The 12,500-nt window shown below is 45.1% G+C and overlaps 2 non-coding genes across 2 annotated transcripts; both read left to right on the top strand.

The window, feature by feature from the left end:
- Window positions 1-193: 193 nt before the first annotated feature.
- Window positions 194-265, top strand: TRNAP-AGG (transfer RNA proline (anticodon AGG)). Its single transcript has one exon. It is a non-coding gene; the product is annotated as a tRNA-Pro (tRNA).
- A 5,690-nt stretch (window positions 266-5,955) lies between these two features.
- On the top strand, window positions 5,956-6,027 carry TRNAP-UGG (transfer RNA proline (anticodon UGG)). Its single transcript has one exon. It is a non-coding gene; the product is annotated as a tRNA-Pro (tRNA).
- Window positions 6,028-12,500: the final 6,473 nt, after the last annotated feature.

The raw sequence follows: 12,500 nt of genomic DNA, 5'->3' as shown, positions 1-12,500 counted from the left end.
CTTAGGAGTATGTAGTACATTTTCAACCATATGGTGGTGCTTTGGGTAAAAAAAACACATTCCCCATTATCTCAGTAACATAATACAACAATATACATCAACTATTTTATCCAGCTCTTTCAATTATTACATAAATAATATGAGTTTCACTTTAAAAAAAAAATGTATTCTGACGTGAGAAGTTTTCAGGGGTGGCTCGTTGGTCTAGGGGTATGATTCTCGCTTAGGGTGCGAGAGGTTCCGGGTTCAAATCCCGGACGAGCCCAGCATTTAGCTGCCTTTTAGAGCCCATGATTGATGTTAAATGCTTGATTTCAAAGCATCAATTGAATTTTGCTCTTGCCATTTTACACAATTAGTTTGTAATTACTTAGGAGTATGTAGTACATTTTCAACCATGTGGTGGTACTTTGGGTAAAAAAAAACACATTCCCCATTATCTCAGTAACATAATACAACAAAATACATCAACTATTTTATCCAGCTCTTTCAATTATTACATAAATAATATGAGTTTCACTTTAAAAAAAAAATTATTCTGACGTGAGAAGTTTTCATGGGTGGCTTGTTGGTCTAGGGGTATGATTCTCGCTTTGGGTGCGAGAGGTCCCGGGTTCAAATCCCGGACAAGCCCAGCATTTAGCTGCCTTTTAGAGCCCATGATTGATGTTAAATGCTTGATTTCAAAGCATCAATTGAATTTTGCTCTTGCCATTTTACACAATTAGTTTGTAATTACTTAGGAGTATGTAGTACATTTTCAACCATATGGTGGTACTTTGGGTAAAAAAAACACATTCCCCATTATCTCAGTAACATAATACAACAATATACATCAAATATTTTATCCAGCTCTTTCAATTAGTTTGTAATTACTTATGAGTATTTAGGACATTTTCAACCATATGGTGGTACTTTGGGTAAAAAAACACATTCCCCATTATCTCAGTAACATAATACAACAAAATACATCAACTATTTTATCCAGCTCTTTCAATTATTACGTATATAATGAGTTTCACTTTAAAAAAAAAAATTAATTCTTTTATTTCTTCTCTTTATCTCTCTCGATCCTCCCCCTCTCTCACTCACTCTTTCCTCACCTCACTCCTTCTCCTCTACCCACCCTCTCTTACTTCATAGCACGTATTTTCACTCAAACTGGTCCGATGAATATTTATATGTCACTCATTAGACTCTACGGTCCGTCCAAGATTTCTAACCTAACCACTTTAGGGCAATATACAGGTTGATTACCATAATGTACAGGCCTAGTTGGAACCCCATAAGTTGGAATACCACTGGAGGGATGTTACCCTCTATCTCATTGTTTACAAATTTCTCTATTTTATTGTTTATTTACACATTGTTTCTACTTGAGCAAAATTACCTTTAACCTTGCTGTCTAAGTACCTATTGAGGTGGCCTGGCACTTTCCCCAGGCTACCCCAATTCGGACCCAAAGGTCCTAAACTCTGGGCGTGTTGATCTCCGCTGGTCGTGAGACCCACCATCCCAGTTCCTTCCTCCTACAAAAACATCCAACTACCCGCTCCATCTCCCCCCCCCCCTTCCCCAGCGACGAGTTGTGACTTTTTTTTTTTTTTTTTCTCCTTCTTTCTGCATTTACTTCTATCCTTCCCCTCACTACCATGTCTTTAACATTTTCCTCAATGAATGTCAAGGGACTAAACACGCCTCAAAAACGCAGCAATCTGTTTCGCACAATACACGATATCAAAGCCAATATCATATTCATACAAGAGACCCACTTTAAAGCTAACTCACACCCCTCACTCAGCTCCAGGCGCTTTCCTACAGTCTTCTACTCAAATAGTCAAACTAAACATAATGGTGTGGCCATTATGATAGGTAGTAAGGTCCCCTTTACGCTCCAATCAATCCACACTGACTCTGACGGGCGATTTATTATTCTCAATGGATTGATAGCTCACCTAGAATGTACAATTGCAAACATATATGCCCCAAACATGGGTCAGTCTTCCTTTTTCAGAGCCTTTTTCTCGGAACTAGAGAAGAGGCGAAAGGGTTGTCTAATCCTAGGTGGGGACTTCAATGCTATTCTAGACATCCACTTAGACAAATCTCACCTCCCTACAAGCCCACAGACTAACTCTATATCTTGCTCACTAAATAAATGCATAAAAGAATCTGGATTATTTGATATATGGAGAGCACACAATCCCACTTCCAAAGATTACACATTTTTTTCAATACCACATCAATCTTACTCCCGTATCGACATGTTTTTTGGTTGCCCCTCTACTGCTCCACATATTGTAGAATCCTCAATTATTTCCAACTCCTGGTCCGACCACTCAATACTCACTGCCACTTTCGATTTCCTCGACAATCCCCCTTCCCGCTCTCCCTGGCGACTGAACGAGACCCTGCTAAAAATCCCCCAGTTCCAGGAAAAAATACTTGCGGCCATCACGGATTATTTCTTCCTAAATACTGACGATACCCCCTGCTCTCCCTTGGTGTGGGAAGCACACAAAGCTGTTGTTAGAGGTCATATTATAAGCTACGCATCTTTTAGAAATAAGGAACAGAAAGCTAAACTCACTGCTCTCACCAATGAGGTTAGTATGTTGGAAGCTCAACACAAAAATCACCCCTCTAGCTCTGTCTACAGGCAACTCACTGCAGCCAAGACGTCCCTCAATGCTTTATTGGCCGAGCGGACAGAGAGGGCTCTACGCAGACTAAGACAACGTTTCTACGAGAAAAGCAATAAAGCAGATTCTTTACTGGCAAATAGATTAAAAGCCCGCAAGGCCCAGACAGCTATACAAGCTATCAAGGACACAACGAATACACCGCAATATAATCCTTCAAAAATCAACTCTCTCTTTAAAGAATACTATGAACGCCTATATAACCTAAATGACCACTTAGACGACACCCCACCGCAATCTGAATCAACCTCAGACTACTTATCATCATGTAACCTCCCGAGCCTTGACACAGATACTTCTACAAGCTTAAATAGGCCTTTCACTGACGAGGAAGTCATAGCAGCACTTAAAACACAAAAACCATCAAAAGCTCCTGGCCCAGACGGCTTTCCGACCTTGTATTATAAGACATTTCAAACTATACTAGTGCCTCACCTAACAAAGATGTTTAATCAAATTCTCGATGGAGCTCAATTTCACCCAGCCACTACAACTGCCACCATCACAGTAATCCCCAAACCTAATAAAGACCCCCAACTTGTTTCTAATTACCGCCCCATTTCACTACTTAATGCGGACCTAAAAATATTTGCCAAAGTTCTGGCTAACCGCCTAAACCCACACCTCCCATCATTGATTCACCCTGACCAAGTAGGCTTTGTCCCATCTAGACAGGCGTTAGACAACACTAGGAGAACCATCGACATTATCCACTATATCAACACAAGTAAGACCCCCTCACTAGTTCTTGCCCTAGATGCCGAAAAGGCTTTCGACAGAATCTCGTGGCCTTTTACGACCCGAACCCTTCAACAATTCGGCCTCCGGGACAAATTCCTCAAAGCAATACAAGCACTCTACCATTGCCCCTCAGCCGCGGTTCTGGCGGGCGGTCTGCTCTCCTCCCCCTTTCAAATCACAAATGGCACCAGACAAGGCTGTCCCCTCTCGCCCCTAATATTTGCCCTAATAATTGAACCCCTTGCAAGCCGCATAAGATCCAACCCAGACATCACGGGAATTAGTGTTAAAGATAATCAATACTCCCTCTCATTATTTGCAGATGACATCCTCCTCACTCTCACCAAACCCTTGATTTCACTCCCGAATCTGTTTCAAGAACTCACAACTTTTGGAAACCTTTCGGGCTACAAAATTAACAACTCAAAATCGGAAGCCCTCCCACTCCACCTCACAGACCAATCTAAAAAACTCTTACAGGCGAACTTCAATTTCAATTGGAGGAAATGTTCCCTCAAATATTTAGGGATTCAGATAACTAAATCCTATAGCTCCCTTTATAAGGCCAATTACCCCCCACTCATAAGATCGATACTCAAAGACATACAACAATGGCAATCATATTTCCTCTCATGGATCGGCCGCATCACCGCTATAAAAATGAATATACTCCCTAAACTGCTTTATTTATTTCAAACCCTCCCGATCCCAATCCCATCGTCCACAATCACTGCTATACAATCTGCTCTGTGCAAATTTGTTTGGAACAACAAGAAACCCAGAATCCGCCGAGATATCCTATCTAGACGCTCCCAGGATGGGGGACTTGGCCTGCCCATACTACAGCGCTATCTCGAAGCTACTCGACTCAGCCAACTTATAGCCTGGCACTCTCCACCTAAAAGTAAAAGATGGGTAGATCTGGAAAGTGACTTGGTGGGGATCCCTTCCGTTTCTTATCTCCCTTGGTTACCTCATAAGAACCATCCACAATTTTCTTTTAGCTCTCCTACAGTAGAACTGACTTTAAAGGTCTGGGAGAAACTCAATAAAAAATTTAAACTTTCATCATCCCCATCACCTTTAACCCCCTTATGGAGCAACCCTTCCTTTCCACCGGGCCTCAGCCCCTTGATGGCCTCTCCCTGGCTCCGAGCAGGTATCACTAGAATTCACCACGTATCTGGGGACTTTGCTCCCAAAACTTTCGACGAGCTACAGGAAAAATTCCATATCTCGAATACCCTGAACTACCAATATCTCCAACTTCTACATTTTTCTACCTCACATCAATCCGCACAGCCCCGACAAGCCCCCACCCCTCTAGAAAGATTCTGCATATTTAGACCTACCGTCAGGGGAACCATGTCACAACTCTACAACTCTATCTTAATCACTAACACTCCCACACTAGACAATCATGAACGTGAATGGGAAACGGACCTAGGTCGGCGCCTCGAGGAGGAGGAATGGGAATCTATTCGTCTGGCAGTATCAAAATGCTCAATCAGCGTATCAATTAAAGAGAATTCCTACAAGGTCTATTCCAGATGGTACATGGTCCCAACCCGCCTTCACCGCATATATCCAAATTCTTCAGATTTGTGCTGGAGAAATTGCGGGCAGAGGGGGTCATTCTACCACATCTGGTGGTCCTGCCCAATTATAGCACAATTCTGGAAGATGGTTCTCTCTCTCCTCTCTCGACTCGTCGACCCTCCCACCCCCATTGAACCCATCAACCTACTTTTATGTGCCCCAATTGACCACTTCTCTAAGGAAGCGAACAAGTTAATTTTACATGTTGCTTGCGCGGCTAAGCACCAAATAGCCATCAACTGGAAAAATCCCAATGCCCCCAGCCAACAGGAACTAATTAACCGAATGTGGTTTATTGCTAAGATGGAATATATAACAAGTCTGCAAAACAACACAGTCCGTAAATTCCACTCCGTTTGGCTCCCATGGTATACACACTACAATATCCCGATTCCTGGCCGCTCATAAAATTCCCTATCACATACAAATAACTTTTTCATTTACTCCTATACTCCAATATTCGCTATATTCACTTCCTTATCTTTCTTCTTACCTCCCATCGCTGGGTCCCGACCCCTTCCCCTCCCTTCAACTGTAAACCCCTTTAAATCATTTAGCATTTCCATGACCATACACTAAGATAAAACATGGTAGTGCCGGCCCCTTCATATAGGCCTCCACTGAATTAATTTACACACCATTTCAACCTATACCATATTCGAGTGAACGATAGTTGTGGCTACACAACTACCTCAAGGCTCTCATTTCGCCTACGACTCTTTACCAAAGATGTTTTATTGTTACCGGTTCGATTAGTTCACTACAACAAACGGTCATCTCAATTACTACTTATGATACCATAACGTTATGTTTGTATTACTATGCATGATATGTAACCACATTTTATCAATAAAATTTACGAGATAAAAAAAAAAAAAAAAAATTAATTTTAAGGTGAAAAGTTTTCAGGGGTGGCTCGTTGGTCTAGGGGTATGATTCTCGCTTTGGGTGCGAGAGGTCCCGGGTTCAAATCCCGGACGAGCCCAGCATTTAGCTGCCTTTTAGAGCCCATGATTGATGTTAAATGCTTGATTTCAAAGCATCAATTGAATTTTGCTCTTGCCATTTTACACAATTAGTTTGTAATTACTTAGGAGTATGTAGTACATTTTCAACCATATGGTGGTACTTTGGGTAAAAAAAACACATTCCCCATTATCTCAGTAACATAATACAACAATATACATCAAATATTTTATCCAGCTCTTTCAATTATTACATAAATAATATGAGTTTGGCCTGGCGAGCAGCCTGACCAGACGCACGCAGCGAAAGCTCCAGAGCCAGGCGTGTAGGTTTTTGTTTAAAACCCGGTGCAAGACCGTGTACCTCCTTACCCCACCAGCCCAACCTGCTACACAGAGACCCCGGCAACCGGTGATTGGAGTCGCGGAGCCGGGGAGTGCTTTTTAGCGCTCCCGCGGGTTGCGGCCCAGTCACAGTGAAGATGCCGGGGCCTAAATTTTCAGAGGGAGACGCCGCGTGACGCCCGGGAGCGCGGCAACCGCGCCGTAGAAGCGCCCGGCAGCCAGCACACCGATCCCCCAAGAGGACACTCACCCCAGACGCCAAGGGGGAGAGAGTCCATCCTCCACGACCCCCGCACCGCGCCCGTCCGGCGCGGCAGGGACCCGGAGCGGGGAAGCGAGCAGCCCACCCGGTGGCCGGAGACCTCACCCACACACAGCGGAAGCCACCTCGGGACCCAGCAAACGGAGGGTGAGTGAGGAGGCACGGAATAGCCAGTGTGGGGGGAGAAGAGAGGGGGGCGACGTTACCAGCATCCAACCGCCATCTTGGGTAGACACCCTCACCAGCGCCCCAGCTCACAGCCTCACAGAAACGGCAGGACAGGCATCCCCCATCTCCCTTTGGATCCCCCTCCCCAAGATCCTCACCAAGCACCCTTTCTAAGGAGTACAAAAACCCCTCTGTTTGTCACTATATATACAGGGGAGCAGCAGGGACCACACAAGTGTTCAAGGCCACCACAGCACCAACCCCCTACCATCTACTGGCAACACTTTTCACCCCCTATCCCAGAGTCTTCAGCACTGAGCACCTACAACAGTGGGACAGTAACTCTCTGATTCCTACCTTTTCAACAGAGCAGAGGGAAAGCGAGCCCCCGTGCTCTTGCATAAGCAGCTGAATTGTTCCCTTTCACTTGTAATCCTAGACTGCCCTCTGGCGTTCACTGCTGCAAACTGCAATCACTGACCAAAAAAGGGCTATATTCTGACAAAGAAGACACACAAGAGAGAAAAGTAAACCGACCCCTTACCACCGACTAGCAACAGCCTGAGATGCAGAAAGAGGAGAGAGGTGACTAAGGTTCCCTTACTAAAGATGCGTCCCAAGTGAGGATGCATCCCTAGAAGCCAGACCCCCGGGAGTCACCGCCCGACGAATAATGCTACTCTGATGCAAGTGCAATCACAGCAACCCTCCCAGTCCCAAGAGCCTCCCTCCTATTGGTTCTAACCTGGATTCCTGGGCTAATTATGGTCAAAGGCAAAAAGGCTCTGCAAAAGGGTGATACGCCTCTCCCTAAAGAAACCATGTCCCAAGCAGATATGAGACCGTTCCTGCAATCCACCCCCGCTAAACCTGCAGACGATCCGCCTGTCCACACCTCATCCACCACATCACCAGACTTTCAGACCTCACTGCTGGTCACGGAACTAGCTGAAATTAGAAACTCCCTGTCCTATATGAGAACCCTTCCAACGAAACAAGACATCCAAGACACCGTCCGTCAAGAAATGGCGGCGGTCTGACAAGATCTGTCCCAGCTCTCCCAGCGTACAGCGACTCTGGAAAAAAGCCAAGAAGAAACGGTCACATTCTGCAACTCGCTTGCAGAGACTCTTGCAGCCCAATCCGCAGAGATCCGGGCCCTACAAATGCACCTGACAGATCTTGACAACAGAGGGAGAAGAAACAACCTCCGCCTCCGTGGTCTGCCAGAAGAGGTCACCCAAGATAGTCTGACAGACGCCCTCACCAAGATCTTCAACGAAATTCTTGGAAATGACCCCTCAGAATCCATAATTCTAGATAGAGCACATCGGGCTCTAAGACCCAGAGGATCACCGTCTGACCGCCCACGCGACGTGATCTGTCGTCTGCATTACTTTTCGCAAAAAGAAAGTATTGTACGTAAGATACGCCAACTAGACGGAATCGATTTCAACGGTTCAACTGTTCAAATCTATCAAGATCTGTCATGGCACACACTTCAGCAACGGAAGGTTCTGAGACCACTCACCTCTGAACTCCGCAAGCGACAGCTGAAATACAAGTGGGGCTTCCCATTCAACCTTCAAGTGACCTCCGTGGGAAGAAATCACACCCTAAACTCCTTCTCTGACCTCCCGACATTCTGCTCAGCCCTGGGCCTACCGATTCCAGACATACCCAACTGGGAATTCAACCACCCGGAGCTCCCTCCACTACAACAACCAGGACACGGCCACCCCTGGCAAGAAGTTTGCCATGCTAATAAGAAACGTGGTCAGGGCCCAGCTCCCCCCAGCACGAGCCCCACCTGAAGACCTACCAGTCGATCGACACTATGAACCTTTCCTACTGCGGGACCAGATACAGGACTGGTGACTATAATAATTAGTTACAATTCTATCTGGGTTTTACCCTTAGGGATATGGTTGTTGTTTTGTCTTTATTTTTATTTTTTATATACTACTAGGTTTATGGACTTTTAAATTCATGCGGTTTAGAAAACAGCTTAAGCAATGTTATCTCGCCCCATGACCAGTAAAGACATAGAGAAACACCGTGATGCCAGACTATAGCTTTACACGAAGCTGGGTCCCCATAGCCAGCGACCAGGGTCAATGCTAACGAATAGACCTGATCGGAGATAATATAGGCTACACCTAGAGTTCCGCCACATCTATACACCTACTAGAGACCCGGCACGAAAGTCCACCAAGTTCGACTTTATACTTATATATCACGTTAAATTAAGCTACTGTTGTTAGAGAGAAGGTTTGTGAAGTAACAGTTCAAGCCACTCCTTCTCCCCCACACAGGAGACTCCCCTACGGGATTCCTGTTACGATTATATTACACCCTAGCCCCCAGTTAACTTTCCAGGCTATATTGAGTGGTTGCGGGAAATTCCGCTCTCATCAACCACTCATAGATTGTAACTAGAGATAAATGGTTTGGACAAGATGCACTTGCTTCCTCAATTATATCTCCCTACCGGGAGATCACAGAATGTTTGTTAGCGGTGACTCCCTCCACCCCACACCTGCACTAGGCTCTAATGCCTTCTGAGTCGCTGGCGGACTTACTTCGCCAGTCGCCTCACAGCGGGATTTTTCTTTTTTCAATTGTTAAGGTTGTTATTCATTATGTTTAAATGTATTTCTTTTTTCCATGTTTTCCCTCTTCCCTGTCTCCAACCCCCATCCTTGACCTTTCAAAACATATTGCAGACCACACCTGACCTAGCCACACATGACCACACCAGGTAAATTGAAGATCCTCTCCATTAACGCAAAAGGCCTCAACACCCCAGAGAAAAGGAGTAGCTTACTCAGGACTCTATGGGCCGAGAGAGCTGACATAGCGATGATCCAAGAAACACACTTTAGACTCTCGGCCAAAAACCCATCACTGTCCAACCACCGCTACCCTACTGTGTACTATAGTAATACCCCAAACAGTAAATCTAAAGGAGTGGCAATCCTGTTCTCTAAACATCTCCAGCTAACAGAAATGTCAATACATAAACCGGTCCCGGGTAGAGTACTCCTCATCAAATGTAAAATATCAACCCAAGCCTATACTTTTGTAGTAGTCTACGCCCCTAACCAGGACCAAGTCTCATTTTTCCACTCACACCTACTACACTTGGACTCACTGTTTGAGGGTACGACAATCCTGGGAGGGGATCTCAACTGGACTTTAGACCCAACTATTGACACATCCACCTGCTCCAGTAGATTTCCAGATCACAAATATAGGAAAGTCCAGAAACTCCTCCACGACCTCCAATTAGCCGATTCCTGGAGGACCCTAAACCCCTCAGGCAGAGACTACTCGTTCTACTCCCACCCTCACCAGACATATTCCAGACTTGATTACATTTTTCTAAGCCACAGACATCTCCCGCTGCTCTTAGACGCAACAATTGGCCCCATCACTTGGTCGGACCATGCTCCGGTCTCAATAACTTTAGTATCTCACTTACAGGCCCCAGGCCAATGGACGTGGAGGATCAACGAAGCACTGTTACAAGATGTATATTGTAAATCAGAATTAGACAACACACTGACAGAATATTTCAAACTAAATGATACTGCAGACATTTCAAAAATAACCTTATGGGAGGCTCACAAATGCGTAATCAGAGGCAAACTAATACAGCTGGGCACATATATGAAAAAGCAAAAAGCGGCCAGAGTATCTGCACTACTAGAAAATATCCATAGACTAGAAACCATGCATAAAACAGGTTCCTCACCCTCACTGCTAGCAGATCTACTGGACTCACGTCACAGTCTGAATAAATTACTAACAGAACGCACCAAACTGGAGTTGCGGAAGTGCAAGAGCAGACATTATCAATGGGGTAACAAACCCAGTCGACTACTCGCACAGGCCCTTAGAGCACAAAGAGCTGCCTCCTTTATCAGTAAGATAAAGAAAGACGCAGACACTTTCTGCTTTAAGACCCCAGAGATAGCTTTGTGTTTCCGAAACTACTATTCCTCCTTATATAATCTCCATGAAACACCCACCCCGACAGACCGGATACATAAAACGCTGCAGGCAAAAGAATACTTAGCCAAGGCTGCCTTCCCCACCCTATCTCCCTCTGATAGAAACTTATTAGAGAAACCATTCTCTCAGGCAGAGTTGGAGTCAGCCATATCCTCCATGCCCCTAGGCAAAAGCTCTGGCCCAGATGGGTTCACAGCAATCTATTACAAAACATTTAAAGATATACTTGCACCTAAACTACTACATGCCTTCAACACCATATCAGCTGAGGCACACTTTTCTAAACAATCCCTAGAAGCACACATAACAGTGATTCCGAAGCCAGGGAAGGACCCCTCCATGTGCTCCAGCTACAGACCCATATCACTCCTGAACGTTGACATCAAGCTTTTTGCAAAACTGATGGCAAACAGACTAAATAAATTTCTCCCCGCTCTGATCCATAACGATCAGGTGGGATTTGTTCCTGGCCGTGAGGCAAAGGATAACACCACCAAAATCCTCAATCTGATTCATCTCGCCTCTCATCACAAAATTCCTACTATCCTAGTCTCCACAGACGCCGAGAAGGCATTTGACAGGGTGTGTTGGGGCTTCATGCAGACTGTGCTGGAGCACATCGGACTGGGCACACTATCCCTCCATAGAATCCTGGCCCTTTACCATATGCCCACAGCTAGAGTGAGGACGAACGGCTTTCTATCTGACCCCTTCCCTATTAGCAACGGAACGAGACAAGGTTGCCCCCTCTCGCCCCTGATTTTTATACTATGCATGGAAGCGCTGGCCAGGACAATAAGAGCTAACGCTAGCATTTCAGGTATACAAGTGGGAGAGGAAGACTACAAACTAGCTCTCTTCGCTGACGATCTGTTGGCGATAATTACGCAACCAGCAGCTTCACTCCCCCACTTCATACAAGAACTAGAGCGTTTTGGCTTCCTCTCCGATTTTAAAGTAAACATGTCCAAATCTAGCATCCTTAACGTTTCCATACCACCCAATTCGGTCCCTCAGCTCAAGAACTCTTTTCCATTCTCATGGCAACCATCCCACATCACATATTTAGGCATAAACCTACCTAGAGATTTAACCCGGTTGTACGCCTTAAACTATCAACCTCTACTTACAACGCTCCGAGCAGATTATAGTAGGTGGTATAACAAACAATTATCCTGGCTAGGGAGAATAAATGTCACTAAAATGAATTCTCTGCCCAAATTACTCTACATACTCCAAGCCCTTCCAATCTATGTCCCAGATACATGGTTCAAAACCATTAGAACCCTGACCCAACAATTTATTTGGCAGCTGAAAAAACCCAGGGTAAAGTGCGAGGTTTTGATCAGAAGTACAGAAAGGGGGGGGTTCCGCCTTCCAGACATTAAGACCTACTATAGCGCTATCCATCTAAATAGAATACTACACTGGACCAGAAACCGCAGAAACAAGCAATGGGTGGAACTGGAGGGGGTGTGTATGGGCCTTTATCCGGAAATTTTCCCATGGCTACCCATAATCCCCACCATGCCTGCTCCGCACCCAACAATCACCTCCACATTAAAAACATGGAAATCGCTGCGACAAAACCCACACATTTCTTCCGAATTCGGTCCACTAACCTCCTTTTTAAATAACCCAGATTTCCTCCCTGGTTTGATAATCTCGGACTTCTCAAAATGGGCCCTAGAAGGACTTTTC

This window comes from Crinia signifera, chromosome 6, assembly GCF_055691185.1.
Source record: "Crinia signifera chromosome 6, ASM5569118v1, whole genome shotgun sequence".
Classification (NCBI taxonomy): Eukaryota; Metazoa; Chordata; class Amphibia; order Anura; family Myobatrachidae; genus Crinia; species Crinia signifera.
This window is presented reverse-complemented; position numbering and strand designations above follow the sequence as displayed.